Consider the following 18,830-nt stretch of genomic DNA (forward strand, 5'->3'; position numbering starts at 1 on the left):
GATACCAGAGACCTCCACCAAGGAATCCATGGTATGATGAGGAGTGTCGTGCTGCCACCGAAGAGAAAAATGCGGCATATAAGGCTACTTTACAATCCGTAGCAACGCGTAGCGCACGAGAGAGATACAGGGAGAAAAGGAGAGAGGAGAAACGTCTTTTCCGCAGGAAAAAGAGAGAGATGGAAAAGCGGGAGTGTGAAAAAATCGAGATGTACAGGAGCCAGAATGAAGTCCGAAAATTCTACCAAAGAGTCAAGCATCAAACTGACGGCTTTGGTACAGGCACATCCTCCTGTAGAGACCAGCAAGGTAATTTGGTAACTGATACAGATAGTGTACTCAGGATATGGAAAGAACATTTTTCAAATCTGTTGGTATCCAATAGCAGCGAAGACGACGAAGATACCACAGTCCCAATCCCAGAAGATGGTATTGAATGTATACCGCCCAGCCAAGATGAGGTAAAGACAGCAATAAATCGGCTGAAGAATAATAAGGCAGCAGGGGCCGATGGCTTACCAGCCGAGCTGTTCAAAACCGGAGGCGACACGCTGATAAGGTGTATTCATCAGCTAGTTAGCACCATCTGGCAGGAAGAACGAGTACCCGACGATTGGAACCTGAGTATCCTGTGCCCCGTCCACAAGAAGGGAGATAAGACTGTATGCTCTAACTATAGGGGCATAAGTCTACTCCCTATTGCCTACAAGATCGTGTCAGGGATATTGTGCGAACGACTAAAGCCAATGGTCAACGAGATTATTGGACCATACCAATGCGGCTTTAGACCTGGCAAGTCCACCATTGACCAGATATTTACCCTGCGGCAAATCCTGGAGAAGACCCAAGAGATGCAGATCGACACCTACCACCTTTTTGTCGATTATAAAGCAGCCTTCGACAGTCCGCTGCGCTCAAAGGTATTCCAAGCCATGTCTGAATTTGGTATTCCCGCAAAGCTCATCCGGCTTTGTAAAATGACTTTAACTGACACGAGGTCCTCAGTTAAAATAGGAAAGAACCTCTCCGAAGAGTTTGGTACCAAAAGAGGTTTCAGACAAGGAGACAGCCTTTCGTGTGACCTCTTCAACATCCTGCTAGAAAAGGTTATACGAGAGGCAAACGTCAAAAGAAGTGGCACAATCTACACCAATAGTCACATGTTACTTGCTTATGCTGATGATATAGACATCATGGGTCGATCAGTAAAAGAAGTAACTGATACCTTTATAAAAGTCGAAGGAGAATCTGCTAAAGTGGGTCTGGCGGTAAACGGTGAGAAGACCAAGTTGATGGTGTCGACGCGCAATGCGTCCATTGAGCTCGGACCGACTGTGGAAGTTGGTTCCTATAATATTGAGGTAGTAAAAGACTTCGTCTACCTCGGCACCTCCGTCAACACAACAAACGACATCAGTTGTGAAATAAAAAGAAGAATTGTATTGGCCAACAGATGCTACTTTGGATTAAGTAAGCAGTTTAAAAACAAAGCCACATCTCGTCAAACAAAAATAACGCTCTACAAAACACTGATACTACCCGTGCTGATGTATGGCTCCGAAGCCTGGGTACTTGCGCAAGCAGACATGGCAGTGCTTGGTGTGTTTGAGAGAAAAATTCTTCGAAAGATCTACGGACCAATCTGCGTTGACGGTGAATATCGACGTCGCATGAACCACGAGCTGTATCTGCTATACAACGACATCAATATTGTTAAACGTATCGAGATGCAGCGATTGCGTTGGCTAGGCCATGTCAAAAGAATGAGCGATGATGAACCCACTAAAAAGGCGTATGAATACATGCCACATGGCGGTGCACGCAGAATTGGCAGGCCAAGGAATAGATGGCGCAAACAAGTGGATGTTGAGATGAAAAGGCGCGGTATTCCAGAGAGCAAAGCAACAAATAGAGAGGAATGGAGATCTCTTCTTAGTTCGGCCTATAGAACAAATGTTCTGTAATGGGCCAGCTAAGTAAGTAAGTAAGAATTTCTGAACTCAATTGTCGTCTAAATTTCCGAAGAATTCCTGTGGCTGAATAGACTTTTGATTTTAATTTTTTATATGAGAGTTCCAAAACATGTTATTCTCCATAGTCAGACCCAAATATGTTATAGATTTCGATTCAGTAATGGAGACTCCATTTATGTACACTAACATACTATCCTCAGTATGAAGTTTAAATCGCATAAATTTAGTTTTGGATGAATTCAATAAAAGGTGGTTCAACCTTGCATATTCTGCTAGTAATGCTGCACCATACTCTATTTGCGTTCGAAGAACTTTTTCATTTTTATATTTGTAGAACAGGCTTACATCATCAGCGAACATAACAAGTTTTCCAAAGAAAGGCATATTTTTCAAATCATTTATATAAATTTTAAATAACAGAGGGCCCAACACACTTCCTTGCGGAACACCATATTTAACCGGCACACGTGAACTTTGAGCATTACCAACTTTGACATATTGGTATCTATTTCTTAAAAAATCCTGGAAAAACAGCAAGGTTTCCGGCATAAAACCAATAAAATGCAACTTTTTAATCAAGGTACCATGATCAACCAGATCGAATGCCTTGGTAAAATCAAAAAATACTCCTGCAACTCCTTTGTATCCATACCGGAAGCTTTTCTAAAGCCAAACTGGTTTTCAAATAATATCTTCTTCTCCTCCACATATGCCGTTATTTGTTCACAAATAATCCTTTCAAATACCTTATCTAGCACTGACAAGACTGCAACTGGTCGAAAATTATTAATATTTCTTGAATTGGATTTTTTGGGTACTGGAACTATTTTGTGGACTTTAAGAATATCCGGATATTTCCCAGACTTTATCATATTATTGAAGATTTTTAGTAATATATCGGCAACCTCGTTTTTCCTTATCAACAACATCTTAGGTTTAACATTATCTGAGCCGCAACTTTTCTTTGGATTCAAAGCATTAAGTTCTTCTAAAATCCGATTCCTGTCAACTTCGGTTAGACAAAACTGACTGGTTGCCATTGTTAGTGTTCCAAACATATTAATGTTATCATTTGGTTGATGCTGCATTTCATTACTCAATTGCTCTACTGAAGTAATAAAATGAAGATTCAGTTTGTTCGATTTGTCAATATCTTCATTCACGATCTCCTCCAAAGGCTTCTTATTTCTTTCTGCCATCTCCGTTACATGATTTAATGTTGTTTTTGTAGTAATCAGATGAAATATAGTCAGATGTAATCAGATGAAATAATTATCCCTTAACGTTTTATTGCAAGTTTTTATAACGTTGCTTACCCGCTTTAATCGATTAGTAATATTTAAATCGTTTCTATGCTTTCGCCTCAGATAAAGCAATTTGTGTTTATAATTGATTAGAGATATGAGTTCATCTGTTAACCAGGGAGCCATATTCTGCCGTCTATTTACAGTTTTTATAATAGATTCAGTGCTCTGATTAAGACCTCTCTGCAGAATATCAACTAATGTTTTGCATAATTCTAATTGGTCCAAAAACACTTCAAACCTTGCGTAGTCTACCCTTTTTATGGTTTCTATGGAACTAATATGCTGCACCTCCATATTTATGAAGCAGCTCAAAATATTGTGGTCCGACAAGGAACTTTCAATGCTATAAACAACAACATTTTTGCCTTTGTTGCTAAAGACCCAATCCAAACAATTTTTAGATAACGGACGAGGAACGAGACTATGACAAGATTGCATGTCATATGAATTGAATTTATCAACCAAGTTTTTCTGGTATTTTGTTCTTCTAAATAAATCTATGTTCATATCACCAACAATTATATTAAACCCAGTATTGAAATACTGCATCACCATTTCCATTTTTCTCAAGAATGTATCCACCTTACATCTTGGCGATCTATAAATCGATGAGAAAATTAATTTTGAATTCCGGAAACAAATATCAGATAATTCAACAGCAATAACCTCCACATTATCTACCTTATTTGGGGCTAAATTAAAGTGTGGACCTATGTTTTTGGTGGAGAAATTGTGTGACCACTGGGAAACTCAAATGTCGAATTGCAGAAACTTGGGTCAAAAATTGTAGCTAAGATCCAAAAAACCGAAAATGGGGAGATACCTTTATATGGGGGCTTTACCAACACACATGTAGATAGTTTTTCGAATTACAGATAGTTCGGTCAAAACTACCGGAGGCGCCGTTACATGGGGGCTATACCAAAACATGGACCTATGTTGACAATTTATATAGGGGGCTATACAAAAACATGGACCTATGCCGACAGTTTTTCGTGGAGATGTTGTGTGACCACTGGGAACTCAACTGTCAAATTAAAGGTAGTTCGGTCAAAAGATGTAGCTAAAATCCTCAAAATACCGAAAATCGGGAGGTACCGTTATATGGGGGCTATACCAAAACCTGGTCCTCTGTTGAGAGTGTTTAGTGGAGATGTTTTCTGATCACTAGGAACCTCAACTGTCAAATTACAGGTAGTTCGGTGAAAATTGTGGCTAAAATTCTCAAAATACCGAAAATCGGGAGGTACCGTTATATGGAGGCTATACCAAAACATGGACCTATGTTGACGGTTTTTAGTGAAGATATTTTATGACCACTGGGAAGCCCAAATATGAAATTACAGGTAGTTCGGTGAAAAGTTTTAGCTAAAATCCTCAAAATACTAAAAGTCGGGAGGTACCGTTATAAGGGGGTACACCAAAACATGGACCTATGTTGACAGTTTTAGGTGGAGATGTTTTGTGATTACTAGGAACATCAACTGTCAAATTACAGGTAGCTCGGTCAAAAATTGTAGCTAAAATCCTTAAAATACCGAAAATCGGGAGGTACCGTTATATGGGAGCTATACCAAAACATGGACCTATGTTGACGGTTTTAGTGGAGATATTTTGTTACCACTGGGAACCCCAAAAGTGAAATTACAGTTAGTTCGGCGAAAAATTTTAGGTACAATCCACAAAATACCAAAACTCGGGAGGTACCATTATATGGGGCTCTACCAAAACATGGACCTATGTCGACAGTTTTAGGTGGAGATGTTTTGTGATTACTAGGAACCTCAACATTCAAATTAAAGGTAGTTCGGTCAAAAATTGCAGCTAAAGTCTTCAAAATACCGAAAATTGAGAGGTACCGTTATATGGGGGCTATACCAAAACATGGACCTATGTGGACGGTTTTAACGTGAAATTACAGGTAGTTCCTTAAAAAATGTGGCTAAAATCCACAAAATTCCGAAAATCGGGCGGTACCGTTATATGTGGGCTATACCAAAAAGTGGTCCGATATAGCCCATCTTCGAACTTGATCTGCCTATAGAAAAAAGACACTCGGATACAAAAATACAGCGCTCTAACTCAATTATTGCGAACGCTAGACTGATTACATTAGGCGGACAGATGGACGGACATGGCTAGATCATCTTAGAATTTTATCCTGATCAAGAATATACATATCGACAAAAATGTTTAAAAACGTCTTTTCCATTTCAAAAAAATCAAAAACAAATTTTGATACTACATCAATGATTTTTGGTACATAGATTAAGAAAAAAATCGTCATTCCAAATCTGTTTTCGTTACCAACTTTGATCGTTGCGCGCAAAAGATATGACCGTTTTAATTATGCTAATTAGAAAAAATTCTAAAAAAATCGCGGCTTAATGTAGTAAGCTGTTATATCCTATTTGCGTTAACTGAATTCGCACCCTTTGCGATGATGCAAAAAAAATTCGAAAAGTTTCAATGGATTCGCGAAAAATTAAATTTGTTAAATAATTTCACGTATTTACAAACATATTTTTGAAACAATAGCGCTTATACTTACAAAAAAAAATATATAAAAAAATTATAGCAGCATCCAGACATTGTGAGGAATAAAATGAAACCTAAGTCGTGAAGTTTGGAGCTAAAATATTCGTGTTATTTGCAAAAATACAACGAAAATATGACGAAAAAAACAAAAACCATGTTATTCTAATTTTATTTTTTGATGGTTTTATAGGAAAGGTTGAAGAAAAAATGTTTGAGTTCTTCGTCATTTTCGTCAAAATTTCACGCAATAATGAAGATATTCCGTTGCAACAAATTTTTCGTTTATAGTTTTCCTATTGGCGAATATTTTTAGAACATTATATTAAATCACAAGAAATTCCAATTGTGGCTTAACCTTAAAATGAAGTTAAAGTAAATATTACAAAACTTGAAACGCATAGAAACCGCGTAGTAGTTAAAATCACAAGATGCGCATCCGATTTTCCAAAACAGCGAATCAATCCCTCTTATGTGATATACACTTTGTGAAATTCCATTTGGCGACCACGATGTAGCATCGGTTGCATGTTAGGGTGCAAAAAACAGTAAAATGCCCATAATTTCCACGAAGTACATTTGCATTTTATGCGCATCCGATTTCAATGATCACCATTAAAAAATACATCATCCTATGTCATTTCAATGCGATCCATCAAGAACCGTGGATGTAGCATCGCACTCAGTTTTTAGAACAATTTTATTATATCTCCGGATTCGCGAACGTTTTTCAATATCTGTTTTCGCACATTTTAAATATGCGTATCGCTCTATTTATCTAAGTAGGAATAACACATCTAAAACACGTTTAAATACGCGATATTTTCAAAAACATTTTTTGCAGATTTTCGAAATTTGAGGGGTATCATATCCGTCGATCTAGTGGATGGATTTAGACGCGCAAAGGCTTATTAGATTCAGAACGTGAAAAAACTAAATTCACGCGGGTTTCCACTGAAATCGAATGGCATTTGTAAATTTTGAATCCAAAAAACTGGTTTTTTAGAAAAATTTACGCACAAAAATTTCGACTTTAAGCTAAGGTTGTTGTGAACCCTTGAAGGCTACATGCCCGAGTTATACATCAAAAAATGCGTAATTGCGAGTACTACAATCTCATAATCAGTTTTTAAACGAGTACAGTTGCGCGTCCCGATTATAGCAAAAATTCAAAAAACCCAATTTTTCAGTCTTCAAAATGTCAGCATCCGTTTGAGATTGATGCATTGGTTATATTAAAAAATCATACATTAGAAACTTCATCTCTGAAGTGTATTCTTTAACTTCTTCTTTAAACATTATACTCTACATTGTATTGTAAAGCCGCTAATTGAAAATTGACTTAAAAAAACTCTTTTCCTTCAACGATTTTTTTCCTATTTTTTTACATTAAAAGGACCAAAGCTTCCGCTCAAATTATTATTTTAAGAAACCCATCGGTGAATCGGGCTAAAACAGTTTATTTTACCGAAATGCGTTCAAAAGTTATGGTATAGTACAACTGTTCGCGAGTTACAGTACCCCATACCTCAGTTTCAACATAAGTTAATTTTCTACAAAAAGGTCGATATATACTTTATATGGTCGCAAATGATTAGTTCGATGTGTTACAAACAGAAAAACAAATTTGATATACCCTCCATACTATGGTGGTGGGTATACAAATGCCAGAAATCCGGTGGTACCGTTATATGGGGGTTATACCAAACCCTAGACCTATGTTCAAAATTTTTGATGGGGAAGTTTCTGTACCATTGGGAATTCCAAATACCAAATGATATCCAATTCGGGTTAAAAATGGGAGCTATAGGAAAAAATGGACACATATTGGTTTTGGTTTCATGTTCATGCATTGTCATCCAAATCTGAAGAGTGTGCAAAGTTTTATTTCGATTGGTTAACTACAACTGTGTGGAGCATGAGTTACTAGATTTGAACTAAACAGACACCACAGCAACTTAAATAAAACACTTTAAAGACTAGAAATATCCTTTATAACGGCGATAACGGGAACAACATGTCGTTGTCTTTAGTAAAAAGTTTTTGTAGTTTTACCAAATGATTGCGAATTTCTAACCCGGGTTCGTCCAGACCAATTCAAACTTTTCAACGGTGGCAAGAAATACCCATCATTGTAATATTGGCGAAATTTAATAGGTATTTCAGCAGTGTAAAACTTGGATAGACAGGCCGTTCGAACACGACAATAAAAACTTGGTCCCATATCATTGAACGAATATGAATCAGGATGCACGATTGATATGAGTGAAATCTCTCTTGTCCCTACGGGAATGCATATGCATAGCTTTGTCCAGAACTAAAAAGTTTTTAAAATTTTTAGCATTTTTACACATTTTACCCGAAAAAGCGTTCCCGTACACAAAAATGTTGTAAAATGTTCACTTCCCTTTAAACAAACATGTTATGTTGTCTGTTAAAATCAAGATACAGATCACAAAATGTAAGATTGAACTTTAAAATTTGGTACAGAAGTTTCTATTACTCTTAGGATGTTTGGTATAGGAAATAGGCTATATTGGTCCTCGTTTTTAAATTTGAGGCGCTCAGCGCCAAAACGGACTAACTCACATGCCCAAAAAAGTCAAACTGACTAATGATTTAACTGAAGCCTTGTGAAATAAATTCTAAAAAATTCCATATTGCATTATTTTAGAAGGTTGTATTTACCTAGTATTATTCAATGCAATATGGAATTTTTTAGTAGTTATTTCAAAAGGTTCTGGTTAGATCTTTACAGTCTGTTTGTTTTTTTTTTTGGCATGTGGGTTAGGCCGTTTTGGCGCTGAGCGCCTCATTTATACCCTACCCCACACTGTATTATTATGTCTTAGTCAATTAGTTTGTAACATGCAAAAGGAAACGAAATAGACCCATACAAAAAAGAACTTCTGTGCTCATACGGTGTTGATTTTGAATTGACTTTTTATACCCTATACCACAATGTGGAAAAGGGTATTATAAGTTTGTTTTGGTAAAAATTCATGTAACACCGCGAAATATTCGTCGGAGACCCCCAATGTGGTATACCAATCTTCATATCTCGACGAGATAAAACGATTTTGAGATGTGTGTCCGTCCGTCCGTCTGTCCATTATAAATTGTAAACACGCTCCAGGCCGCAATTATGGACCGATCGTCACGAAATTTTGTATGGAGGTCGGGTTCAGATCAGAATAGATCCCTATTATTATTGGTGATGATCGTGAAATATTTAGCGGATGAAATGGACCAAAAACATAATATTTATCCAATTTTCTAGCGGCTCTGTAGGTCTCAATAATAGTCCGATCATCGCGTAATTTTAAATAAGGTAAGAGTATATCACAAAGGAGAAGCTTGCAATTTGAGATGGCGATCGGATAATATTTAGAGGGTTAAATGGACCAAAACTTTTGTGTGAAAATTGTGAAAATTTTTAATATACAGCTTATATCTTAATTCCTGGAAGTGACATTCCGGACAAGTGAGATATACTTGAAAGTGGAACGCTTGACCTTTCAATTGATGCCAATTATGTTGGTGTGCATGATCAGATAACAGAGTTACAGCCTAATATATTCCGTTATTTGTTTGTAGTGTAATAATAAACTCGCTAGAAGTCGCAATTATACATCAATAGTCACGAAATTTTGCACCGGGTAAGAGTATAGGTCGAAAAAGATGCCTACAATTTTGAATGATGATCTGATATTCTTTAGCGGGTGAAATGGACCATTACTTTTGTATGAAAAATATAAAAATGTTATTTTTGGTCGATATTTTAATTCCTTGAGGACATATATATTTCGCAAAGTAGCCTACATATGGAAAAAACTACTGACCTTTCCTCTGATGTAAATTGCAATAAAGTGTTTGCTAGATAACGGGCCAACTGCCCAATATATAATGGGTTCTGTGTAGAGAACCACATTTTTATCCCATGCTACATATTGTCTCTCCAAAAGTTTATGTAACACCACGAAATATTCGTCCTATTTGGTATGCCAAAATTCATATCTCGACGAGATAAAGCGATTTAGCGATGTGTGTCCGTCCAATAAAAATTGTAAACAATCTTAAGGCCGCAATTATGGACCGATTGTAACGAATTTTTTAAGGAGGTTGGGTTCGGGCCAGAATAGAAATGATTAGTTTTTGGTGATGATCGTGAAATATTCAGGGGATGAAATGGACCAAAAACTAAATTTTAACCAATTTTGTAGCGGCTCTGTAGGTCAAAATAATAACCTGCAAAATTCTTAATAAAGTTTGAGTTTTTGATGACGAAGAAGCGTACAAACCAACGTGAAGATCAGATAATACTTAGCGGGTTAAATGGACTGAAACTTTTCTGTGAAATTGGTAAAAACTTCAATAACGTAGCGGTTAAAAACGGAAGTAGTAGTACTACATAAGTGGGTTTCATTACATTTTAGTTTGTGTGAACTAAATTTTCCTTTCCTGCTACAAAAATGTCTTTGTCATGATAGATAACTTTTTGGTTTTGGTCATAAGTATTATACATTACGAGTACATATCTGATATTTGATAATTAAATTTTCACAATCATTGCAAAAAAGTTCCGTGGAGAGCGATTGTCCAGAGATAGTGGTATAGGGTATCCCATGGTCGGCTCCGTCCGACTATAGACTTTTCTTACTTGTTTCCCTCTGTGTACTTCTTCTTAGAGATATACATATAACCATTTTCTAAGTGTATTTACACATGTCCGTATGTCCGTCCGTCGTCTTTCTGTCCATGTACTTTTATGAACAATGTACAGGTCACATTTATTGTCCGATTCGCATGAAAATCGGGGAAGGTCGTTCTTTTTGGCCAAAGGACGAACTCTATTTAAGTTAGTAAGAATTGGTTAAGATTTGGGTATAGCTCCCATATATATGTTGAGGTAATTAAGTTACCCAACACGCAAATTCTATCCAATTTTAAAGCAAAATGGAAAATGTCAGCGAATTCGCACTAGAAAAAAGTTTGTCAAATTATAATGAAATCGGTTCAGTTTTGAATATAGCTCACATATATATGTTCGACCGATTTCATATATTTGACTCAACAAACATAAAATTAGACTGAAATTTGGAGAATTTGACAATTTGTAGGGTATCATTAGTCGGCCCTGTATTTTAAAGGTTGTGGCGTCAATATCGGTGCCGTGACATAACTCCCATCAGAAGTTTTTCGGTATTGGCCCACGTCTTCACATAGCCCCCCACGAAATGTATGAGTATAGGTACACATCCACATATAGTTCCCATAGAACAGTCGCTCCCGATTTTCAGTATTTTTAAGGTTTTAGCGTTTTGTATTTAAAGAATTATCAGCATGGGTCTACATATCCATATAGCCTCCATTGAAGGGAACTTCTCGAATTTGAGTATATTGCAGCTTAATATCCAACCGAATTGGCTGAAATTTTCGGTATTGGTCCGCGGCTTCATATAGCCACCATACACGCAGAGAAAAAATATGGTTGGAACAATCATATTCTAAGAACAAAAAAGTGTATTTTAAAATTCTTAAAATATGTATTATTGGCCCAACAATATATTTTGTGTCATCATGTTTCCTAATAAAAATATATGGTTGAAACAACAATATATATTTTCAGATTTTTAAAATACACTATTTTGTTCTTAGAATATGATTATTCCAACAATATCTCTTCTCTGTGTGTAGTACGGTACCTCCCGATTCTCCGTATTTTGTGGTTTATGGCTTCAGTATCCCACAGAAATGGCTGAAATTTGGTATTTCTTGTTAAATGTAGACGTTTTGATACGGCCCCATAGAACGGTACGCCCGATGTTCGTTATTCGGAAAGTTTTAGTCTCATTTTGCAACCAACATGACTGAAAATTGGTATTTAGCTAATATATGTATAAGGGTACGGTCCGATTTGAGCTTTTTGTCACATTTTTCTACCAAATTGAATGATAATTGGTATTTTGTGTAGCAAAACTTATCATAAGCGGCTACGAGAGTTTTTAGGTGTTTCGGTTGAATTCGCATTTAAACGAATTCATCAGTCACACTTATTTTTAAGCTCGAGTCGTCATATAATTGTTTCAATACAAAGAATTAAGAGAACTCATGAGTCCAAGTGGCGTTGGACGACATCCCCTAAAGTAATCAATTTTAACTTCCACTTTAAACTTGTTGTTTTTAAATTTGAAAACAACAAATATGAGATTAAGCTTGACTTACATACAAAAAGTAAGTATCACAAAAACCTATAAATATACACAGCAAAATAAATTGGAAGTAGTTCAATGTGGACTAGTTCTTTCACGGAATGTTTTGATGCAGTTCAAACGGAGTCGTGAAAAAGGCCCTCCATTCCTCACATTTTAACTGCATTTGGATGCAATCAAAAGAATCACATCCACTTGTCACATTTTAACAACATCCGGATGCAGTTCAACGGAGTCGTGAAAAAGCCACTCCAATTCCTCACAATTTAACAGCATCCGGATGCAGTCCAAACGGAGCCGTGAAAAAGGCACTCCGTTCGCTACATTTTATTAGTAGTTGTTAGAGATCCCTACAAGTACATAAATCAGTTTATACATCTCTACAGGCAGCGGCATACATTTTCCAAGAAGAGAAAAGCGTGTTAACATTTCCAAAAATTTGTTAATATAAAATAAAAAAATATTTTATTTGCGAACGTGTTTTCGGTAAGAAAATTTCCCAATGGAGTGCTGTTGGAGTACATGTCGAAATCTTAACTGGTGATGGGAAGACAATATCAAACCCATTTAGCAGATGAAGCAAGAACAGTTCAGCTTGGATTAAATGGAGAGCGAATGGAGAATTTTCATAATTTGTGTTAATGTAATAAAGTTCTTAATATTTTTGTTTTACACAAATAATAAATGCATTTTATTTGTTCTGGGATATTTTGTAATGGCTTGCACACATTCCGCAGAATGTATCAAAACACGTGCTTTGGACTGCATCCTATTCTACCCCCAAAGGTTGAGTTTAAATGCAGTGCCAAAGGGTCAGTTAAAATGCAGTGCAATGGAGTGCATCTTTCAGTAGTCACGCTCTTGTAAAAATCATGAGTGAAAATGCATAATTTGATGCACTTCCAAATCACTTGTACATATGATTTAACTGCTTCTTGGGTGGCAAACTTTTTGCTGGGTACATATGTATATCCATAGTCTACATTATTTTCACATGTAATTCGAAGAATTTCAGTTGTAAATTGATTATTTCATTTGAAACATTTCACTTGTAATTTGAGAATTCCAATTGAATTTCGAATTATTTCATTTTTAATTTGATAATTTCATTTGTAATTCGAATTATTTCATTTGTAATTTGAATTATTTAATTTGTAATTCGAATTATTTAATTTGTAATTCGAATTTTTCCATTTGTAATTTGAATTATCCTATTTGTAAATCAAATTTTTTCATTTGGAGTTTCAAATGAAGAAAATTCAATTACAATTCAATTACAAATTGAACAATTCGAATTACAAATGAAATAATTCGAATTACAAATGAAAAAATTCAAATTACAAATGAAATAATTCGAATATCAAATGGAATTCTCAAATTACAAATGAAATAATTCGAATTCCAAATTACAAATGAAATAATTCGAAATTCAATTGGAATTCTCAAATTACAAGTGAAATGTTTCGAATTACAACTGAAATTATTCGAATTACATGTGAAAATGGTGTAGTCTCCATGAACCGATGTTCCCCGATGAACCAGTATTGCCCCATTTTACGAGGGCGCTTCGGAAACTTTTTAGCCTATCAATGAAAGAGAATAGTTAGTTTTTCAAAAATATTTTTATTTGTCAATATAATCTCCTGAAACTTCAATACATTTAGTCCAACACTTTTCTAGCAATTCTATCCCTTGATTAAAATAGTTTTCCTCAAGGTCTTCAAAATAGTGGTTTACAACTGTAATTGCATCTTCATTTGAGGTAAAACGCTTGCCAGCAAGGATTTTTTTTAGATTTGGGAACAAGTAAAAGTCACTGGGAGCTAAATCAGGAGAATAAGGTGGGTGGTCAAGCAACTCGTACTTTAATTCGTTGATTGTAGCCATTGTTACAACACTCTTGTGCGCTGGTTCGTTGTCTTTATGAAAAATAATTTTTTTTTGTGTTGTAAGCCAGGACGTTTTTCTGGAATTTGTACATTTAATTGATCCAAAAGGTTGCAATAGCACTCTGAATTTATTGTTTTACCCTTTTGCAGATAGTCAATCAATAAAATACCTTTGAAGCCCCAAAAAACCGTTGCCATAACCTTACCAGCCGATTGAATTGTTTTTGCCTTCTTTGGGGCACTTCCTCCAGCGTCAGTCCATTGTTTGGATTGTTATTTTGTCTCTGAAGTATAGTGGTGGATCCATGTCTCATCAACAGTTATGAAACGACGCTTAAAATCCATTTTATTTCGCTTAAAACGATCCAAACAAGCTTGAGAAATGTTCATTCTAATGCTTTTTTGATCGACTATTAACAAATGCGGCACCCATCTTGCAGAAAGCTTTTTCATCTTTAGTTCTTCATGCAAAATTAAATGGACTTGATCATTTGAGATGCCCATGATATTAGCAATTTCACGCACTTTTATTCGTCGATCATTTAATACCATATCATGCACTTTGGCTACAATTTCTGTTGTTGTTGCTGTTTTTGGACGTCCACTACGTGGTTCATCTCTAATGCTTGTGCGACCACGATTAAATTCAGCTACCCAATTTTTTACTGTTGCATATGAAGGAGCACTTTCACCTAACACATTCCCCATATCATTATGAATTTCTTGTCCCCATAAACCTTTTTTATGTAATTATTTAATGACAGCACGCATTTCTAATTTTTCCATTGTAAAAAAATTGCGGATCCGTCTTTTTTGAACTCCTCTTTCTATATGAAGGAGTTGCCAGATCTAAACAAAATTTAAAATGTGTTCATAACAGAGATGGAAGTTTCCAAAACACTTAATTTTTTTCTGTTTATACCGCGCTTTTTGTGCTAGGCTAAGAAGTTTTCGAACCGCCCTCGTATGTGTTTAAGTTTTTTTTTTTTTTTTTTGTCAAATTTTGGAACCGAGAAGGACTCCAGAATATGTTAGATGTGCTTAACCTGAGATGATGTTTGCAGCCGAAATAACAGGCGTGAACACCGATAAAAGGACAGACGTTCTTCGCGTTGTCAATGGGACGAAGAACCCCATTTCATGACGATCCGTTCATAATTTTTGTGTGGACATATTAAGATGAACAATGTTTAGACCATGTCCGTAAATCCGTATTAGACTCGAGTTTAAAAAATCTGTATTGGTTTTGGTCATGACATTTGTCTCATATCAAAGTATACAATCTTTAGCCATTATGCTGAGGGCATAAAAAGACAATTTGCTTACAAAATATTCCTAAGACACAACAATGATTCTTCAGCACAAATTGCTGACAATGAACTTCATCTTATTTCTAAAAGATTCACATCATGTGTACCTAAACTTATTTAGTGGAAAATAATTACACAAACATAAACTTACCTTAATATTAAGTTCGAAGACAGTAGTTTGTTTTGCCTTTTTGGTTTTCCAAGCGAAATGTTCAACTTTTTGCCTTCGTGTTAGAGTGATTAAGTTTAAACTTGGTCTACTTAAGTGATTTAATGTACTTGTTGTTATTTTCTTCAAGAAAAGAAGAAAACGTCTACGGCGAAGAGTAGTGCACAAGAATAATTCGTTGGAGAGTTCACTTAGCTTTTATATTTCTCTAGAAAAGCGCAACTGTTTAATTGTTTGTGAAAATGGAAGTAAGACAAGCGTTGTTATGGAGTGTGTACTTAGACAACAGCGACAGAGAGAGATAGTTTTAATTAATGAAGAAAACTGCAATGAGAATAAATAAATTTAAGGACTAGGTTATTAAGGTGGACGACACACATAAAATATAATTATAGACATGAGAGTTATAACAATAAAAGTTTTGAGTGGAGTGAGTGTAAAGACAAGAAATCGATAGTGATATGTTTTAATTGTTCTACTTCATACTTTGCACGAGTTTTCCCAGGAAATCTCAATATTCGTTGCTATACTCGTTCATATCTAAATGTTACAGAGAAAATATTAATGTAAGCATTCTGAAATAGAAATGTTTAAAACAAAATTAATCTTTAATTACACTGTGCCAAAACTCATTTAAAATGTGATCACATCAATTCCAAATGTTCTACAAATTTGTACGTAATAAAATTTTACTACAGTAGTGCGATTCTGTAACTCTCTACCGATGGAATTAACGACAAATGTCGATAGTTAACGATATTTGTCGGTAAGTGCTATTCTGTATACAAATTTTACCGATTTTTATGTCGGTACTCATCGAAAATCATCGGTCAGTTACCGACGAAAAAAAAAGGAGTCGTTAAGTCTACCGATATAAAAGAATTTTCATATTTTAAACAAAAAAATCAATGAAAATCAATTTTTTTAGAAATGATTTTGGAATATATTTCATGGCAAATAAAAAGATAAGCTGAAATACATTTCTTTACGCATAAAAAAGAAAATTCGGCGACATATGGAGGATCCTTTCAATCTAAATAATAGGAAATTTATGACAAATTAGAAATGGATACCTTTTATAAAATAATGTATGAAATTGCGGGAAAAATGCGAGAAAATAATGACTATTTTCAGTACGAACAAAACATTTTGAAGGATGTATAATCCGTAACAGTTGGTGGTTTCGATTAGCATCACATTAAAAGAAAGAAAAATATCACGGAATATGACGACCGTGATAATACGTAATTCTGATATAACATATCAATATACACAATTTAAATATTCATGTTCAAAATATACATATTAAATGTTAGGATTTTAAATCTTCCGTTTCAAACAATTCAACCAATTTGTCGAATATTACACCATGTTTACATTAGAACTTGCCGGGTTTTGAGAATTTATACGTATATCCAATGGATTGGACAAACCATCGGAATAAATAAAAAATAAAGTAAATATAGTTATATGTATGTAAACGTAGTTTTAACTACGATTTTTAATATTTAATAAACCCACTGGGTTTCAAATGTCAATTCCATGGCTTATATTTCAAATAAATCTTTATAGAGAAGGTAAACCCTGCAAAAGGCTATAATATAAACATGTCCTAAAGTTGAATTTTTCTACATGTTTCCCACTACAGGTCACAAAGCCTGACTTTATTTGAGTTTATTCAAAAAGTCCCACAAAATTCCATTTTAGAGAGATGACGTCAAAAACAAAAATATTCTTCGGCAATTTTCACTATGGGTCACCAAAGAAATGAAAAGTCTATTTACATAATATACATATATGAATTTTGCTGAAAAAAAACATGAAAATATTTCCCAATTTTGTTGATGAAATTTGTTTCCTTCTTTTTTCGAATTTATACGTAAAAGTACTATGAAACTAGGCTCTAGGTGAAAAGTGTCAAAATACGAACAATTCTACGCAAAATTTTACTTTGAGTTTCCAAATAAACCATATGTCTAGGTATACTATTTTCTTAAGAAAATTAGATAACAAATTTATATATTTAAGGATGAAATTATTTTACCCTCCACCATAATATGGAGGGTTTAATTAAATTTGCCATTCCGTTTGTAACAAGTCGAAATATTCATCGGTTTGTATGTTCCTGATCAGGGTAAAATTCTTAGTCGATATAACCACGTCCGTCTGTCTGTTGAAATCAAGATACAGCTCGCAATTTTCAAGATAGAGCTTTGTAATTTGGTATAGAAGTTTCTATTACTCCTAGGATGTTCGGTATTGCAAATGGGCTATATCGGTCAACGTTTTGATATCATCTTCAAGGTGAAAAACGTCAATGTCAAATTTCCGTTATAATTTTTTCCCGGATTTTGGTCTACAAATATCAAACCGATCAAAATTGAAGCAAACAGTCAACTACAAAAATTTACCTTATCTTAACATATAAAAGAGCTTTGTAAGTGAGTGAGTAAGTGAGTGAGTGACTGACAGATCATCGCCCAGACGAAACGGCTGAAGCTAGAAACTTGAAGTTTTGATTGTGGGTTGCTGTTAGTGTTTAGGGGTGAGATAAGGCTTGGTTTTTGAAAATTCGAACTAGAAAGGTACGAAAGGTACTAAATGTGGTAGAAGCTAGAATTCTGAAATTTTGCATGAGGGTCACTGATGGAGAGTTAGAAACATGTACCAATGGGTCTTTGGAATTTCAACCTATAAGTGTACGAAAAGTACTGAAAGTTATAAAATGTAGTACCAATTGTATATTTTGAAGGGCTATAGCTAGAATCTTGAAATTTAGTATGGAAATCAAGGTTGGGAAGTGGTGTTTATGAAAGGAAATTCGTACTTATGTATATGCACGAAAAGTACTTAAGTGGATTTGGGTGAACGGATAAAGCTGGAAACTTGAATTTTGGAATTAAGATTACTGTTGAAAATAGGATTGAGATATGAAGGTGGTTTTGGAAATTCGTACTCATGTGTACGAAAAGTACTAAATGGTACTAAATTTGGTACAATTTGAATTTGGGTGTGCGGATAGAGCTGGAAACCAGAAATTGGGAAGTAAGGTTACTTTTGAAGTGCAGGATTGATATATTGAGGTAGCTTTCGAAATTCGTATTTATGTGTACGAAAAGTACTAAAGTGTACTAAATTTGGTACAATTTGCATAGAGCTGGAAGCCCAAAATTTGGAATAATGATTACTGTTGAAGTTTAGGATTGAGATATGGAGGTGGTTTTGGAAATTCGTACTTATGTGTACGAAAACTACTAAATGGTACTAAATTTGGTACAATTTGGTTTTGGATAAACGGATAGAGCTAGGATCCTGAAATTTAGACTTAAGATTACTGATGGAGTGTAGAGTTAAGATATGGAAGTATTTTTGGAAGTTCGTACTTAAAAGGTACTAAATTTAGTACTTTTTGGATTTGATTGAACGGATAGAGAT

The 18,830-nt window shown here is 35.0% G+C and overlaps 2 protein-coding genes across 14 annotated transcripts in view; both read right to left on the reverse strand.

Moving 5' to 3' along the window:
- cpx (synaptic transmission protein complexin) overlaps positions 1-18,830 on the reverse strand; it is a 1,026,747-nt gene that overhangs the window by 827,576 nt on the left and 180,341 nt on the right. For 12 of the 13 annotated variants that reach the window (XM_073958837.1, XM_073958849.1, XM_073958845.1 and 9 more), the window contains exon 2: positions 15,378-15,719. The exons of the other annotated variant lie outside the window; for it this stretch is intronic. The gene's annotated coding sequence lies outside the window, so the exon portion shown is untranslated. The remainder of the gene's footprint in view (positions 1-15,377; positions 15,720-18,830) is intronic. 13 annotated transcript variants of the gene reach the window in all.
- Positions 1-18,830, reverse strand: part of LOC141389178 (lamin-C-like) — a 120,995-nt gene that overhangs the window by 53,261 nt on the left and 48,904 nt on the right. The gene's annotated exons all lie outside the window — the stretch shown is intronic.

The sequence above is a fragment of the Musca autumnalis genome, unplaced genomic scaffold (assembly GCF_047663935.1).
Source record: "Musca autumnalis isolate F117 unplaced genomic scaffold, ASM4766393v1 scaffold_1, whole genome shotgun sequence".
In the NCBI taxonomy this organism is placed as follows: domain Eukaryota; kingdom Metazoa; phylum Arthropoda; class Insecta; order Diptera; family Muscidae; genus Musca; species Musca autumnalis.